Here is a 19,463-nt window from a genome sequence, read left to right as displayed (position 1 = left end):
GGATACACATGAACATTAGATTAGCACATGTATTAGTTGATGACTTTGTTTCACAAGTCATAGACATAGAGATGTGAAACTAATAATGTGGACACATGTATGACATGGGGCTGGACTGACCCAACATGAGATGTTCTTATTATCTCTTTATACATCATGTACGTTTTGTCCTTAGACCTGAGATTGTCATATGTTCTCAAGATGTGAAATGACCTACTTAGGGACTATTAAACGCTACTCCGTTACACGGTAGTTATAAAGGTGGTCTTCAGGTTTGTCGAGGAACATGCTATGAGACATAGATGATCAAGATGGAACTTGCCCCTCTCTAAGTGAGAGAGATATCACTGGATCACTCAAGTGATTGGATCAACAAATGCATGGCCGTGCTTGGGTTAAGTGTTAACCCACGAGTTGAACCAAATATCGTGTGGCAAGGGAATAACATGTATATGTATGTAGTGGTTTGTCTGATATGATCTTTGCGTATGTATAGGAGTTGTCATGCCTTGCTAGAGGCCGCTGTCATATATTGGGCGAGTAGGAGTACTCAGCCCATGTCTATATGTATGTGAACCCATAGGATCGCACGCTTAAGGGGCTAGAAACCTAATTCGGGTTGGACCTGAATTAGACAAGGATTAGGGTTTCTAATTGTGCCCCCGATTAGGGGCTGATTGGAGGACGCCTATATAAGAGAGGGAGGGGGCGTGGCCAGGGTTAATCCTACGCCATTAGGCAGCCACCGCCGCTCACCCACGCTTGTGCCTTTTGCTCCTCGCGGACCTAGTAGTCCGGAGGCGCAATGCTTCTTCCCTGCACGTGTGGGATACCTCGGAGGTGCTGCATCTAGAGCACAAGGACAAACCGCGGGAGTGGGATTGGTGTGGTGGACGACCACACAACTACACGGCACTGCTACTACACGCACAACTACACCGAGTCGCTTCCGCTGCATCTGCGCATCTAGTGGTAATTCCGTGATCTATAACTTGCAGTTGATCCTTGTTTACGAGGTGAAAAATTTTGTTTCCTAGCTAGCGTAGCATCCTCATAATCCATCAAAAAGAAGGTCCACATGTTGAATTTACATAGAGAGAAGACCCGAATATCAACTCTAGAATACTCTAGAAGACACAGGAAGGCGTGTCCTGAAACCTAGGACCCACTTGCCACATGGCAGAGGCGGGCACCTAGGGTAGGGTGGGGCGGCTGCCCGGAGACCTAGACCAATCAGGTGCAGTCTCGCGGATCCTGCCTCCACCGACTTTGAGGATCAATCTTAAGCGCACGTTTAAGTCAGTTTGATCTAAGGGCTGTGGTGCTTCTTAGGGGGCTATAAATACAAGCCTACCCCTAGAGGAGAGCTCAGATTTGAGAGAGAAAATTATAATTATATTTTATTCTCATATGAGAATTAGAGGGGGCCATTAGAGCTAGGGATTAGAGATAGATTATCTACTCCTAATCTTCATCTTCTACATAGATTAGATTAGATAGAGGAATAGTCGAGCGCCTGTGCTCAGAATTTCCACATCTTCATCATCAGAGAATGGTATTATCTTTAATCTCTCTTTTCACTTTATTCTAATATCATTATGTTTCTATTTATTATGTTCCTAGTTTATTCTAGTTTTACATTTGATATGGTTATGATTGATAATGAGTTTATGTATATGTTTGCAAAGTGCTTAGCTTTCTTCGTGGGAGAGTTAAGTGGTAGATGTCATATAAGCATGGTGCTTAGATGTCGTTTATTTGCAATTACACCCTATTGGCTGGGTAGCATGATAGATCGCGGAAGTGATAGTTCCATTGAGTCCTTTGTATTCCATCCCCTATTGTTAGGATACGTAGAACCATAGTTGCGTAGGAAGTCCAGCTCTGTCTCGGTTTTTTATAGCAATGTTCCTTATACATAAATGAAGAGTCTTTTATGCTATATATGATAGTGTAGCTGTTGACGGTCCTTAATGTTCATATTTAACGACCAACTAATCATGGAAAAGGATCTAAATGGAACCAACACCTAGACTTAGGGTTTTATCTGACAGAATTCCACGAGTTTTGGTGTTTGTCTATTTCTGCTGGGGGTTATCAGGAAATACGGAAGAAAGGCCCACACGTCGGGTTTACATAGAGATATTAACGTGCCGCGCAATTTTCTATCATCTAGAAGACTCCAGAAGCCACGGGAACGAACAGGAAGGCAATCGGGCTCGGAGGCAGGGCGCCCGCCCTACTCTCCTGGGCGCCCGCCCAGCTACAGTGCCTAATCAGGACACGTTTCGCGGATTATGCTCCACCGACCTAAAGGATCAAGGATAACCGTTCAATCAATGTCGGTTTGATCCAACGGCCCAGATTCACTTGAAGGGACTATAAAACCAGACCCACTGGCCCCTGGAGATCATACCTCTTCTACAGAATCAAAGCTAGGGTTTCAATTCTTCATCCAAGTAGAGAGGATCCCTCTAGTTCTTCTAGTTCTACCTCTAGTTCATCTAGTTCTAGTTCTAGTTCATCTAGTTCTAGTTCTAGTTCTAGTTGTAATCTAGAAAATAGGAAGAGAGAAGAGGAGACCGGAGGAGGAGGAGCCAGATCTGTGGATCTTTCTCAACATTGTACTTTTGCAGCATCTGGTTCGTTCTTCATCGTTCTCCAGGTTCTTTAATTCATAATTCCTGAGTTCTCTAATTACTTTTATTTACATTCAAGTTATTTATTGGATTCCCGCTTGCATCAAGTGCTCTAGTCTTTATAACGCTAGAGTAGTAATTAATAGATTAGACGTGGTGTTTAGTCTTGCAATTACCTGGAATTGCAACCAATCCTACGGATTGTTGTGGTAGCCTTAGGGTAGTGACAGCCCTAACGGTCGACGTATTCCACCTCGTTCGGATCGGTGTTTGTAGGACCGTAGTCGCAGCTTCCTAGCCCCCTTCTCATCTCTTTCTGTGGTTAGTGTTCTGATGTCCCGAAATAGATAATCTTGAATTAATTCTTGATTCTTAGATCACTAGAGAACTCTCAGAAAACTTCCTCTCTTCCCACCAAAAATAATTATATAGTTATCCTTGGGCGATCTTGATTCTTAATTAGTACACTCACGTTCCCTGTGGAAAATCGATACTCTGGAATACTCCCGGGTGAAGGCTACATTGGTATCCGTGCGCTTGCGGATTTTTCTGTTTGCGTTTAAAATACCCAACAAGCTTTCTGGCACCGTTGCCGGGGAACGGTAGCTGTGCTAGTTTCAAACCAAGTCGTCCGTGTATCTTTTTTCTTTTCCTTTTTTACCACACTCACCTTACCATTTTCACCATACCACATGGATTTCACTCTAAGCATTAATGAGCATGGAATTTATTTCATAGCCACTTCATTTACTCCATGCTCATATGCAACATTTTCACAATCCATTGGTCTCTCCAACATCACCACATTCGAGATCTCCAACCCCCTCATCCTTTCTATTTATAAAAACTTTAAAAGGGCGATTGTCGATGCATATGTCTATAAGAAATTTTGCAGATCTCGTTGAGTTGATCTTGATATAGGTCAGCGTTGGAGGGGAAACCACTTCGCCAATATAAATTGATGGTTTCCCAAGGATAAGCTTAGTGTCCTAAAACAAGCACTAATCAGATTGTAACATGAGCTTTTAATTATTTGCAACATTACCTTGTGTGTTGAGCATATAAGGATAATTGTAAAAAAATTCCTTCGGGTATTCTTGTCACTAACCTTTCTAGGATTGGACCAAGAAGATCGGATGAATGACAAGCACAAGATATGTCCAACCAATCATCATACAACATTGAATTAAATTCATCCAAACTTGAATTTTGCAAAATTCAAGCTTGGGGGAGTACTTTACATAAAAACATCCTTTGCCATGTTGCTATGTTGGTTGTCCCTACCTTTAAGACATGCTCAATTTTATTAAATACTAATCACACTACTTCATCCCCACTTGAGTAGATCTCTATAAATGCTCTCATGCTACCTTTATTTACTTTAGTATATGTCTAGGTTTGGAGTAGTTTCATCTATCTCTTAATTAAGCATGGTGCTTAGTTTAGGGCTGATGATCTTGCTTCCAAGGGAGTTTAAATTAAGCATGAAGCTTAGGTTAAAGTGCCCTCCTAAATCAAATTAGACATGGTGTCTAGGTTGATTTTTTGAACCGATAGTATGCTATAGTAGATATTGGATATTTTGTTGGACTAACCCTTGCAAGAAAACTTTCAATATCGACCTAGGAAGTCCTGAGATAAACTCACATTAGAGACAAAGAGAGAGGCACATGAAGTTTAACAATTTACACAAGGAAGGCATAGCTCACAAGTGATGATCCATGGAGTGTGCCACAAACACGATGCACAACCGATAAGAAAGGAAAGCTTTCACAAGGTGATACTCTACCATCACTCTTCAAGTAAGGTAACATCGTAAGGTACTTGACTATCACTTCTATAAAGCTTCTCCTTGGTTCTGGCATTCACATGAATAAAAGAGACAAACATGTATGATTTACAACTCTAGATTAACCAACCCAATCGATTCAATATGTTTAGTCCTTCCACCTTTGTGATCCCACACTCCTAATCATATGTGCTAAAGTGTTGCATACTCAGTCTTTGGAAGATATATATAAAAAAAGAGAAAACACATAAGTATAGATAGGTTATCTTTCCATTAGGTTGAGCAATTTGATCTGACAAATGTTATAAATGCTGCACTCATGATCTTAATTATCCATTAACTTCATCTTGCTCACTATGCTTAAGTTTAGAGAAAAAAAGAATAAATACATTTTTTGTTCTGTTGGTGTTTTCCACCAACAGGGCCCATGCACTTGATCTCTACCCTGTCTCTATGAGCAGGTACACTTCGAGCAAGATATGAGGGACTTTTACAACTCCCAGACTCCACCAAGTGAAGAACCTAGATCTAGGAGCACAAACACACTGGAGATACTGGACACTCAGGCAATCACTGCCCTGAGATGCTTGAGGACGTAACTACTAGAGTAACCCTGTTGTGGAAGTAATTACTGACCTTCTGCCGGTCAAGAGAGACAACCCAGGACGCCCCGTCATCCCGATCTCCATCGGCATGGTGGACTTCCTAGAAGCACTCTGCGACTTTGGCTCCAGCGTCAACATTATGCCCATGGGAGGCCATTCCTTAACACCTCGGGAGCTGTCATCTACGCTAGTGCTGCCAAGATCAATTGCTACATCAAGGGGAGGAAGGAGACATTTTCCTTCAAGAACAAGACTACACAAATCTCAAAGCAATCCCGACATGAACCAAGGAAGAGGATCAACAGGGGGAATAGGAACAAGCAAATGTGGACTCAGTCAGCTAAGATGATCACTGCAGCTCAAGGAGGTCAAGATCGTCGACTCAAGTCGCCTTTCTTGATCAAGAAGGACGACCCTGGTGTTCCAAGCATCGAGCGCACAATCAACGGATATTCTTTTCAGAAGACACTCTACGATACCGGATCTGACGTCAACATAATGGCCGCAGTCACTTATCATCTCCTGTTCGGAACCATGCCCCTAAAACCGACATACATTCAGCTCCAGATGGCAGATCAGACATTCCGAGAGACTTTCAGGTTATTAACACGGGAGAAGACGAGTACGATCCACCCATCATCCTTTGGAGATCGTTTCTCAGCACCGCTAAAGCAATCATCTACATTGAAACCGGAGAAGTCCACATGCATTTCCCCTCTGAGAAGGTACGCTGCTATTTCAGTGACCCTAACTATATAGTTGAAGACTCTAAGCAGGTCAGAACAAGAAGAAGACGACGCAACTGCAACCAGAGGAGGCAAATCATCAAGGACAGATGGGCAGACTACGAAGGAGAAGTTGTAAGGTCTGAAGACATACAACTTGAACAGAACTATCCTGAGGAGACCGTAGCACCGAGTCAGGTGTGTAGAGAGAAGATAGTTATACACAAAGAAGAAGCGTCGCCGGAACCACCGACTACGCCATTCAACGAATCCCAGGACGACTGAGAAAACGGAGAGTCCAGTTCGGAGGACTTAAAAACACTGAACGCCTTGCCAAGAGGTAAACTTGGTAGTTATCTTTTTCCTTTCAATTATTTTAAAATAGTTTGCTTAGTTAATCAGGTTCATATCATCTTGAAAAGAAAATAAAAATGTTAAAAATAGTAAGCCCCATGTGAGTATGCTCATGGCATAAAACCTATAAGTACATTCACTGTGGTGGCATAAAAATAAAATAAATATTTTTCTGCTCTGTAAAAATGAAAATATAAAAATAGATTTATGATCCTACTAAAGAAAGTAACATTAACTGAGGAGGCTCAACATGATAAAGGCTAGATATTTATGCTAACACTTAACCAGTTCCACAAAGCTTTGTTGTCTATTTGAGCTCCACAGAATTCAAGGATCAAAGAAGACTAGCAGACGGAGGACATCCTAGTCGCTGTCAGGGTGCTGCCGACATTCAAATACACCTCCGCCACCTGCTGGCTATATCAGAAGAAATTACGTCAAAATCCAGCTTGGGGGAGAGCACCCCCATTTATCCAGCTAAGTGTTTTACTCGCGTTTATATTTTACTCAAATAATAAAAAGATGCATAATCATAAAAACCCAAATAAAGATTTTGTGCTTATATATATATTTGCTTAGTTTGCTAAATAAATAAATAAATAAAGTTTGCTATGAACCCTCATGATAAGCTCTCACATGGAAATGATGAATAGTTGCTCTGCCATGACTAGTTCTCAAAATTGAAATCTCTCTCAAGTTTAGGCATGATTGTTATTAATTAAAATTTGCTCTAAACCTGAAGTTGTGGGAAGAGTACTTGATCGGAAGTCTAAGTTGTTAACGGATATGATATGGGAAGGTTGAGCTGTTGTTTATCTGTTCCTAGAGATGCTAGAATTCTGGAGAATTTTATCTTTGAAAATCTTTAAAATGTTGCATGATGAGTTCCTGTATGATGAGAGTTTAAATTCCTACCACAGCCATATATACATGTTTGCTAGACTTTGAGCCACACATTTACTTTTTACTGCTTATGAGCATTGAGTGTGGTCAAGCTGTGTAGACCCTTAGGAGCTTGTCATGTGGTTAAATCAAGATTCACTTGCACGTTCACTCATACATGCTGCTTCTACTCTGGAAGTACGCATCCACATACATCCACTCATTTCCATCTCCAGAACCACCCGAAAATATTCTACTCCTAATCTGGGAGAGAATAGCCAAAAATATTTCTGTTTTCCCCTGTGAAACAAATGCTCAAGTTATCTTGGTTACTACCACTTGCTACATTATTTCAAGAGATGAGTGCTCTAAAAAAAGAAAAAAAAGATACGAGGAAATAAAAAGGGGCAAGTGCCCGGAACCTCGAAAGAAAAGAAAAAGTGAGACGAGAGGTAAAAATGGACAAGTGTCTAACAGTAAAATTAGGGGTACGAGATACCCACCTGAGAGAAAAGGAAAAGAAAATATAGAGCATCTCATTCTCCTCAAAAGTTTCAAAAGAGCAAGAAAGGTATGTACCCCCTCAAAAGAGCAAAAGTAGAATTAGACTTTCACCATTACTTTCACCATTATCACCATTAATTCGCCACACATGCACATCTTGATTTGACTTATTGACTTGTTCTTCTGGATCCATGGTTTGACTATGCAATAAATGTCTTATAAGTATGTATTAGCTGTCTCCCACCTATGAGCTCCAGATATCAAAACCTTATTAGAGTAGGGTGAGAGAAAAGGCAATGCCACTATGCCTTATCCCACAAATACCACATACTTTGAGAGAAGGCATACACCATTACTGCCTTGGTAAGGATCCAGAAATACCACAAAACAGAGACTAGAGAGAGTCATACAAGGAATCTCTGAGTTTTATTTGAAAATCTGCAAAAACTCCAGAGCTATAGTTAATCGAAGAACATGAGACATGGCGCTTGACTAGACCGTTCTATCTTTTAACTGCTCAAGACACAAGTAACGGTTACAAGCCCCATGGTGGAAGGTAAAATGAGTAAGTTTAAAATCTTAACAGTTAAACCCTAACCTAGAGATGAGATCTTGTTTGAACGCATGTGTATCTTTAAGGCATGAAACCACTGCAGAAACTCTTGAGTTCATCTTTGCTCAGGGACGAGCAAAGGTTAAGCTTGGGGGAGCTTGTTGACGGTCCTTAATGTTCACATTTAACCATCAACTAATCATGGAAAAGGATCTAAATGGAACCAACACCTAGACTTAGGGTTTTATCTCACAGAATTCCACGAGTTTTGGTGTTTGTCTATTTCTGCAGGGGGTTATCAGGAAATACGGAAGAAAGGCCCACACGTCGGGTTTACATAGAGATATTAACATACCGCGCAATTTTCTATCATCTAGAAGACTCCAGAAGCCACGGGAACGAACGGGAAGGCTATCGGGCTCGGAGGCAAGGCGCCCGCCCTACTCTCCTGGGCGCCCGCCAAGCTATAGTGCCCAATCAGGACACGTTTCGCGGATTATGCTCCACCGACCTAAAGGATCAAGGATAACCGTTCAATCAATGTCGGTTTGATCCAACGGCCCAGATTCACTTGAAGGGACTATAAAACCAGACCCCCTGGCCCCTGGAGATCATACCTCTTCTACAGAATCAAAGCTAGGGTTTCAATTCTTCATCCAAGTAGAGAGGATCCCTCTAGTTCTTCTAGTTCTACCTCTAGTTCATCTAGTTCTAGTTCTAGTTCATCTAGTTCTAGTTCTAGTTCCTCTAGTTCTAGTTCTAGTTAGTTCTAGTTGTAATCTAGAAAATAGGAAGAGAGAAGAGGAGAGCGGAGGAGGAGGAGCCAGATCTGTGGATCTTCCTCAACATTGTACTTTTGCAGCATCTGGTTCATTCTTCATCATTCTCCAGGTTCTTCAATTCATAATTCCAGAGTTCTCTAATTACTTTTATTTACATTCAAGTTATTTATTGGATTCCCGCTTGCATCAAGTGCTCTAGTCTTTATAACGCTAGAGTAGTAATTAATAGATTAGACGTGGTGTTTAGTCTTGCAATTACCTGGAATTGCACCCAATCCTGCGGATTGTTGTGGTAGCCTTAGGGTAGTGACAGCCCTAACGGTCGACGTATTCCACCTCGTTCGGATCGGTGTTTGTAGGACCGTAGTCAGAGCTTCCTAGCCCCCTTCTCATCTCTTTCTGTGGTTAATGTTCTGGTGTCCTGAAATAGATAATCTTGAAGTAATTCTTGATTCTTAGATCACTAGAGAACTCTCAGGAAACTTCCTCTCTTCCCACCAAAAATAATTATATAGTTATCCTTGGGCGATCTTGATTCTTAATTAGTACACTCACGTTCCCTGTGGAAAATCGATACTGTGGAATACTCCCGGGTGAAGGCTACATCGGTATCCGTGTGCTTGCGAATTTTTCTGTTTGCGTTTAAAATACCCAACAGTAGCATTATAGTAGATGAATGACTTCATAAATTAGAACTACATAGGATTTTGTATCTCTTGAACTAATCAGACGTCTGCCTAATATAAAGCTGAGTAGTCTAAATCTAGTCTCTATATTCCCTGGGCTTCTATAATTTATATATCATATATCTAAGGTTTACCCTCCTGCCAAGTATGTGACTATGCAACCCAATCACTCATAAGTAGCCATGTTTTGCAAGTTGATCTCATTGTTTAAGTCCTTAGTTCTTTCCCTTGAGCTAAATATAAATAATGATACCTAGAATACTTCCCAGTGAAGTGCTACAATGGTATTTAATCTGTACGCTTACAGATCCTATATTTATTTTATTAGTGGAAAGTTTTATACCACACTTCTGGCGCCATGCTAGGGATGACAACTTAGCTTATGTGATGTTAGAAGTGTCAACAATCATCTGCGAGATATAGGTGGATTCTGGATCATGGTTGGCTATATTTGCTATCATGGAAAAGAACCATGTGTTAATAATATGAAAGGAGACTGGGCGGGATGATGATAGTGAAGCAACAAGGCATGTAGGTCTTGGGTGTGCATTGTTGATATTAGTTACGCACACAAAGATCGGCAAGCACACAGATATCTATGAGCACTTCACCCAAGAGATACTCCAAAGTATCGTTATTTATATCTTTACCACTTGGAGAAAGAGTGCATCTGACTAACCTAAATCTATACTTAACCCCTAGGCTTGGAAGACAAGACAGCAAGATATGAGCGATATAGAGAGAAATCCTTTGTTAGGGTTCCTCTAACCTATGATAAGCTATGTAGATATTCTAAGGGGAGTACCTAGGAAAAAGAGACACCTCATAGAGTGCTCAACCCTAGCTCCATAAATCCTACCTTACCTCCTGATAGGATATGGATTACAGAGACACCAAGGGGATTGCCACTTCCCATGATGCTACCACAAATCTGGCTAGATAGGGAGTATCTACGAGTATTCCTAGCCCAAGCACAACCCTTACGCTATGAATGATTACTCTATTCCTTGTGCAAAGCGAATAAAGTAAACCTATAAACCAAAGAACAATAAGAACAATAGACTTACTAGTATTAGAAGTCAAATTGTCGAATGATTCTAGAACCAAGCCTTGGGGTAGGAGACTTGATCCCACAGATACAAGAAAGAACTCAACGATAGCTGGGCTTCCTCCACTTCTGTCTCCACCTAATACTCTCTCAATCTCTCTTGTTGCTAAAACCCTAAAGAGGCAGATCCATTCTAGGGACCCCTCTCTAGCTAATTCTTTCTAGAAAATATGAATTAGGGTTTCTGAATTAGCAACTCTCCAGGAGGGTCAGGGTCATATTTATAGCCCCTAGGAGGCACCATAGCCCTCGGATCTAATAGACCTAAACATATGGTCAAGATTACTCCAAGTCAATGGAGGTAGAACCCGCAAAGTTGAACATGATTGGTGGAGATCCTTGAGCAGGCACCCCTACCCTTTGGGCGGCCGCCCGGCTACCGAGCTTGATCAGCTTCCTGTTTGGTCTGGAGCCTCCTCGAACCTTCTGGATTGTTCTTGAGTTGAAGTTTATGGTATTCTCTCTATGTAAACCTGACATGTGGACCACCTTTGGTTATTTTTAGATAACACCCTATAGAAATAGATATTCACTAAAACTCATGGAATTCTATTAGTGATAACCTTATATCTACTAGGTGTTTGCATATAGATCCATTTTCATGTGTAGTTGGTGGTTAAAATTAGGAGTTATCTACAATCAACATGGATCTATCCCCGCCTATGTCATTTAAGGATCAATTCACTGTACATCCTTTTGTCATGTTGAATGCATGCATGATACTTAGTTGGCCGATAAGTCATTCTGACCACGAAGCCGAGTAGTACAACTCAAGCCACAGACTGGCAAGTATAAAGTGTGCACTACAGGAGGAAGTGTGCTGTGTGGGGGGCATTGGCGTGAGACCAAGGGTAGGTGATTCAAAAGTTGTGATTGTCCTGGCAACCCTGGGAGTGCGGCGCTAATCGGGACCATGATTCCTAAGTTGTACCAAAGGTGACCTACTTGCTCTCCGATGGGGGAAACATGGGTGAGTGTTAGGAATAACCCTCCAGCTGGATAGGAATCGATTTGAATCACCACCTCTCCTAGATAGTGAGAACTTGGTAGAGCAACGGCAACGTAGATCTCACTAAATAACATGATGGATCGGAATGATGATGATGATGAACATGGCCTTGATAAACCTGATATGGTTACTATTGATTGATTTTAATAAAGTGATTGCTATAGTACGGGTGCTAATCTAGTTGACAGGTTAATGATTAATAATTTGATGCTAAACAGGAGAGGTTTACTTATCTGTACTTAAGCTTTTTATGCAAAATGTTGTCCAGCAACTCCACTTATATATCAGCCTTGCATACTCCTTGGTGTTATTGTATTCTAGTTTATGATGGGTAAGTCTAGCTGAATACATTCTCATACTCAGGGTTTATTCCCACTTGTTGCAGGTAGTGATGTATCATAGCTACTGCAAGATTTGGATTACTCCTACTGTAGTGGAGGAGTAAGATCATGGGCATCATCCTTCTTAGTTACCTCTAATATGATGCTTTCGCTGGAATTGACCATGGTACTGGCATTTATTTATAATAAAAGTGATATTGGTTTCAAATTACTTTGGTTCCACTATTTGAGAACTTGAGTTATAATAACCTTTTTGAACTCCGATGTATTCGAAATACTTGCAAAATATATGTAACATGTGACTTGTTATGTTGAATCACAACGATCTTGGCTTGTATGTTGGTTGGTTTGAAATCCCTCATGTATGATAAATTGATCACTTCAATGATTGTTTTTGTACTTGTGCTCTTATAATTTGGATGGTTCTGTGACAGAGGTGCCTTGGGCCAAAGTTGTATATGTGAGTGGGATTTTCCCTCTAGCTTTGTGTATGACAGAAATGTACTTTGTGTGATTGCGTATTCTTGTTTGTCATATAAGCCACCCACTAGGTGTAACACCCTAAAATTTGCTCCTTTCAAAATGGATGAAAATTGATTTAGTTTTGTATTTTTGTGCACATGAAAATATAGGAAAATTAATATTTTTCACTAATTTAAAATTTATCATAAGGTTTAGCAACATTCTTGTGCATACACGCTGGTGCATTCGATTTGATGTAATGTTTGCTTGTTGCTCCTTTGTGTGTTGAGTGAGCAAAATCTTTAAATTGTGTTTAGTAGAACGGTCTTCCTTGATCGATACGTCTTTATCTTTATCTATAACAAAATTTCCTTGCTTCTAACCTCAAGTTTTTATTAGGAGCTTCCTAAAAATATTTTCTTTATTATCCAAATCACTTCTTTTAGTTCTTGGTCCATCAAGCAATCTCTATAAACTTCTCGAGAATTTTTCTAGCCTTTTCTGTGAGCATGATCTAATTTTTAGATGCTCCAAACAATCTTATCATGAGCTCCAAACACTTTATTCGGTTTCTCATGTTCTATAATATCTCTGAGAATTTTTTGTGAATTCTCGAAGCTTTTCGGAGTATTTTTCGTGGCTTAAATAACAATTCTAGACTTTTCTAAAATTATTTTATTCATAAAATTTTATTAATTTCGAAAATAATAAACAACTCATTTTCCACCAAAGCCCGTGTGCAATACTTCCTAATAAGTCCTAAATATCTATGTCATTTTTTATAATGAGCTTTAATAATTAATTAGGCCTATTAGTAAAGATGAAGGTTGCAAATCAATTATTACCATATCGCTAGTTGATGTGGAGGTGGGGAGTTTCTCTCCCTATATATATATGTACCAGCTCCTTAGGCAAAGCACACCAAAACTACTACAAGGGAACCTCCTAGTTTGAGAATCCCTAGGTAGTAAATTAGATTTTTTTCGTCATCTCGAAACGCCATATTGTCAAAACAAGCTTTCTGTTTTGGCACTAAGGAGGGATACGTGTATTTTGCAACATCTGGAATGCTGCATGATCCCGAAAGACCATGCTGGTTCATGTCCCTGTGCCTGGCAACGACGGAAGTGGAGAAGCTGTTCGAGAGGAGGTATGACGGCGATGCTGATGTTTTTTTCGTGCCTTGGCCACTTTGTTTAGGTCATATTTTCTTCGCTTTAACTCTATTTTGACCCATTCAAATTGCGTTAGGTTCGTTTTTATGAGCTCTACATGTTAGTAAACTTAATTCACCAGGTTGAAACTTTTTAATTTCGTGACTTTAAATAGTTAATTTCTTTTCTATACAAAATCTTGAAAAATTCATATCTTCTACGTTTTAATTGCGATTTTCGTGATCTTTACGTCTGTGAGATCGGAACGATGCGTAGAATCATTTTATAAACTTTTCATACTGTTTTATATGATTGGTGTACTGTTTTTTATATGATTGGTGTACTGTTCTAATTATAGCCTTGTTTGCTTCGTGTATGTTATCTCCGTTTGTTGTGTGATCGATGATCGAGTTTAGACGGTGAATAATCTGTGGTGATCAAGAGTGCTTCAGTGATCAAGATCAGAGCCTTGGACAACCAGTAAGACCAACAGAACCAAAAGGATAAGCAAGAGCAATTGGATTAAGGCAAGTATAGCATTTGGATTTTATTTCTGTGACCATGATCCTGTGACTAGATTAATGTTAAGTAATAAATGGTAAAGATGACTTTTTACCACTTGATGATTTATCTGTAAGTGATAACTGGGACAACAGTGCAACCATGAGGGCTATAATGGCTCTGGCTTTAGCTCAGTATGAAGCCCTTTTCTAGCTTGTTAGAGGTTACCCGAAAGGGCAGAGGGGCTGAACCGTTTTGGCTATAGTGTGGCCTCTGTCTGTATGTGTATAGGCTGCGCGTCATTGTGCCATCGGAAGGGGGGCTCTATATCTGCGCGCAAAGGAAACCTTGCGGCCCTAGCATGTTAGACGGACTTTTGAAAGGCTTCATAGTGATCCCTTCCGACCTTCCTTGGAAGTGGGTTAAGAGGCTGATCACCTCGGGCGAAAGGGTAAATCATGACTCATGGGTAAAGATGTACAACCTCTGCAGAGTGTTAAAACTGGTATACTAGCCGTGCTCACGGTCAAGAGCGGCCTTGGGGATTCTTGCATCGACGATGATGATTCTTGTGTGTTAAATATGCTCATTATTTATTATTTAATGCTCTATATTATTTATGTCACATTGATCATGAGATTGTGGGAGCTATACAATCTAGTTGCTATACTTGTGGAGTTCGACATGGACTCACTCTTGCTATTTCCCCCAAACCTCAGGAGAAGTTTAGGCTTGTGATCAACCAGTCAGTTGGATCCTATAGAGTGGAGTTAATACCCGAAGTTTGGAGTTGTCTAACAGCTGTTTGCTATCAAAGGTTATCTCTTTTATACTAAGTACGTTATCTATTTATGCATTGTATTTTGATATTACCCCTTATTTGTAGCTATATGTGAGATTTGACTTCTAAGACTCACATATGGTGCATATCTGGTTTTATCCTTAAAATCGGGTATTACAAAGTGGTATCAAAGCAATGCTGACTGTAGGACGCAAGCCTAATTAGAAATTTGTCGTCTTAAGGTTTTGGAATTGTCATAAAATCCTTGCTCTATAAACCTTTGTATTTTCATCCATACTATATCTCTATCCTTGCTATTTGTCTCTACCTTGTTGCTTATCTTAAAAGTACTTGTTCTCACCTTCACTCCTTGATTTGGTATGCTATTAGAACCTTTTCTTACCACCTTCTTGCGTCTTTGAAATATAAGTTTTAGGATCTCAACCCTTCAGATGAAGAGAACGATAGCATCGTAAGTTGAGTGAAATGTGAACCTTTAATGCTTAGTTGGTTTATTATTATGCTTATGTTTGATTTGGATCTTTGTAATGATTGCAATGATCTTGTGGAATTTCTACACAATTTCATTAGTTTATAGGTCTAAGGCATAAGGAGTAATGAAATAAGTAGTTGGGTTTGGTTATATCTTGTTTCCGTCCTTTGCTGTTTTCTGGAGCAGTCTGCAATGATTCTGGTGTATCTCAAGTTCTGATCGTGCAAAGTTTATTCTGGGAACAAATATACTACAAGTTCTTTCCCTGCCCGCAAGAATCACCCTCATAGCTATTATGGTTTAGAAGTTACAAAAATCACAAGATGATACATATGTGCTGTCCAGAATCTGGACCAGTTTCGTGAACTTGCTGTTTGAGACAAATATAACTATAGAATTTGGAAAAGTGTTCTATAGAAACGTTATAGACGACTTGCTAAGCTTTACAACGATATAAGCTGGAACTTATTTGGCTAAGTAGAACCTGAGATATGATATTTACAATTGGATGTTTCTGTTCTGTATCAAAGTCTGGACAGTTTTGGTATTCTCTATTTTCGGCCAAGTTAAAGAGAGAATCTGGGAAAACATGGTATACAAAAGTTGTAGAGGATTTCCTAAGCTTTTCAAAAATGTAAGGATCATCTCCAGATGAGTTAAGTAGCTCGAGATATAATTTCTGGAAGTTACTACACCTTTGCTGAGACATTATCAGGAATGATATTATGTTTGGTTATTTTACCTATGCTTAAAGACAGAACCTAAGGAGGACTTCTACATGAAAGTTGTAGGGAATTTCATAAGTTTTCTAACGATACAATCTGCAGCTCTATTGGATTAACAGAATAAGAGTTATACCTGTTTTACTATGCTGGTATTTTTCATATCGCGAGGAAATTTCAGGATACCTGTTTGCTCCACTACACATAAGTTCTTTGGGATGTCAGAAGTTCTCAATGTTAACTTGTCTGGAAAGTATGCAAGCTACCTTTCTTGATCCCCTAGTTGACTTTTCTTAAGGGGGTAGCCCAATTAAAGAACTACAGGGAGAAGAAGTGGTTAATAACTCGAACATCTACAAGGACATCAAGTGCTTGGTATGTTGGTTTGTTTCAAGATATCATTCTATTTGGAGTGTGCTAATACCAATGGAGGTTTATGTCATTACTAATACTCATGGATTAAGAGTTGTGTATGAGGATCAGATGACACCAAAGTCTACAGAGTTGTATGTACAGTGTGAGAGTGAAGCAACTTAACTGTGATAAAGGTACCGATAATTGGAACTTAGTGATGAAACTAACCTTGGATCAAGAGACTCGGTACAATGAATTTAAAAGACTATATGATGTGTAGCGTCTAAAAAACATAGGAGAAATTAGTTTAAAGAAGGATCTTACCTACTACACTAGGTGTCTCATCAATATTTTAGGAATACTTGAAGAGGCTACTTGGAGTAAGAGAGTGGAACCATTGCTATGAAGATATAACTACTCAAGGAAGTGAACAAGATTCAAAATCTATATCTCTTTGATCGCTGTCTTCCGAATCTCGAGGACGAGATTCATCTTAAGGGGGGTAGAATTGTAACACCCTAATTTGCTCCTTTCAAAATGGATGAAAATTGATTTAGTTTTGTATTTTTGTGCACATGAAAATATAGGAAAATTAATATTCTTCACTAATTTAAAATTTATCATAAGGTTTAGCAACATTCTTGTGCATACACGCTGGTGCATTCGATTTGATGTAATGTTTGCTTGTTGCTCCTTTGTGTGTTGAGTGAGCAAAATCTTTAAATTGTGTTTAGTAGAACGGTCTTCCTTGATCGATACGTCTTTATCTTTATCTACAACAAAATTTCCTTGCTTCTAACCTCAAGTTTTTATTAGGAGCTTCCTAAAAATATTTTCTTTGTTATCCAAATCACTTCTTTTAGTTCTTGGTCCATCATGCAATCTCTATAAACTTCTCGAGATTTTTTCTAGCCTTTTCTGTGAGCATTATCTAATTTTTAGATGCTCCAAACAATCTTATCATGAGCTCCAAAAACTTTATTCGGTTTCTCATGTTCTATAATATCTCTGAGAATTTTTTGTGAATTTTCGAAGCTTTCGGAGTATTTTTCGTGACTTAAATAACAATTCTAGACTTTTCTAAAATTATTTTATTCATAAAATTTTATTAATTTCGAAAATAATAAAACAACTCATTTTCCACCAAAGCCCGTGTGCAATACTTCCTAATAAGTCCTAAATATCTATGTCATTATTTACTAATGAGTTTTAATAATTAATTAGGCCTATTAGTAAAGATGAAGGTTGCAAATCAATTAGTATCATATCGCTAGTTGACGTGGAGGTGGGGAGTTTCTCTCCCTATATATATATATGTACCAACCCCTTAGGCAAAGCACACTAAAACTACTGCAAGGGAAGCTCCTAGTTTGAGAATCCCTAGGTAGTAAATTAGATTTTTTTTTTCATCATCTCGAAACGCCATATTGTCAAAACAAGCTTTCTGTTTTGGCACTAAGGAGGGATACGTGTATTTTGCAACATCTGGAATGCTGCATGATCCCGAAAGACCATGCTGGTTCATGTCCCTGTGCCTGGCAACGACGGAAGTGGAGAAGCTGTTCGAGAGGAGGTATGACGGCAATGCTGATGTTTTTTTTCGTGCCTTGGCCACCTTGCTTGTTTAGGTCATATTTTCTTCACTTTAACTCTATTTTGACCCATTCAAATTGCGTTAGGTTCGTTTTCATGAGCTCTACATGTTAGTAAACTTAATTTACCAGTTTGAAACTTTTTAATTTCGTGACTTTAATTAATTAATTTCTTTTCTATACAAAATCTTGGAAAATTCATATCTTCTACGTTTTAATTCCGATTTTCGTGATCTTTACGTCTGTGAGATCGGAGCGATGCGTAGAATCATTTTATAAACTTTTCATACTGTTTTTATATGATTGGTGTACTGTTCTAATTGTATCCTTGTTTGCTTCGTGTATGTTATCTCCGTTTGTTGTATGATCGATGATCGAGTTTAGACGGTGAATAATCTGTGGTGATCAAGAGTGCTTCAGTGATCAAGATCAGTCCCTTGGACAACCAGTAAGACCAACAGAACCAAAAGGATAAACAAGAGCAATTGGATTAAGGCAAGTATAGCATTTGGATTTTATTTCTGTGACCATGATCCTGTGACTAGATTAATGTTAAGTAATAAATGGTAAAGATGACTTTTTACCACTTGATGATTTATCTGTAAGTGATAACTGGGACAACAGTGCAACCATGAGGGCTATAATGGCTCTGGCTTTAGCTCAGTATGAAGCCCTTTTCTAGCTTGTTAGAGGTTACCCGAAAGGGCAGAGGGGCTGAACCGTTTTGGGTATAGTGTGGCCTCTGTCTGTATGTGTATAGGCTGCGCGTCATTGTGCCATCGAAAGGGGGGCTCTATATCTACGCGCAAAGGAAACCTTGCGGCCCTAGGATGTTAGACGAACTTTTGAAAGGCTTCATAGTGATCCCTGCCGACCTTCCTTGGAAGTGGGTTAAGAGGCTGATCACCTCGGGCGAAAGGGTAAATCATGACTCATGGGTAAAGATGTACAACCTCTGCAGAGTGTTAAAACTGGTATACTAGCCGTGCTCACGGTCAAGAGCGGCCTTGGGGATTCTTGCATCGACGATGATGATTCTTGTGTGTTAAATATGCTCATTATTTATTATTTAATGCTCTACATTATTTATGTCACATTGATCATGAGATTGTGGGAGCTATACAATCTAGTTGCTATACTTGTGGATTTCGACATGGAATCACTCTTGCTATTTCCCCCAAACCTCAGGAGAAGTTTAGGCTTGTGATCAACCAGTCAGTTGGATCCTGTAGAGTGGAGTTAATACCCGAAGTTTGGAGTTGTCTAACCGCTGATTGCTATCAAAGGTTATCTCTTTTATACTAAGTACGTTATCTATTTATGCATTGTATTTTGATATTACCCCTTATTTGTAGCTATATGTGAGATTTGACTTCTAAGACTCACATATGGTGCATATCTGGTTTTATCCTTAAAATCGGGTATTA

This window comes from Sorghum bicolor, chromosome 6 (genome assembly GCF_000003195.3).
Source record: "Sorghum bicolor cultivar BTx623 chromosome 6, Sorghum_bicolor_NCBIv3, whole genome shotgun sequence".
NCBI classification, from domain to species: domain Eukaryota; kingdom Viridiplantae; phylum Streptophyta; class Magnoliopsida; order Poales; family Poaceae; genus Sorghum; species Sorghum bicolor.
This window is presented reverse-complemented; position numbering follows the sequence as displayed.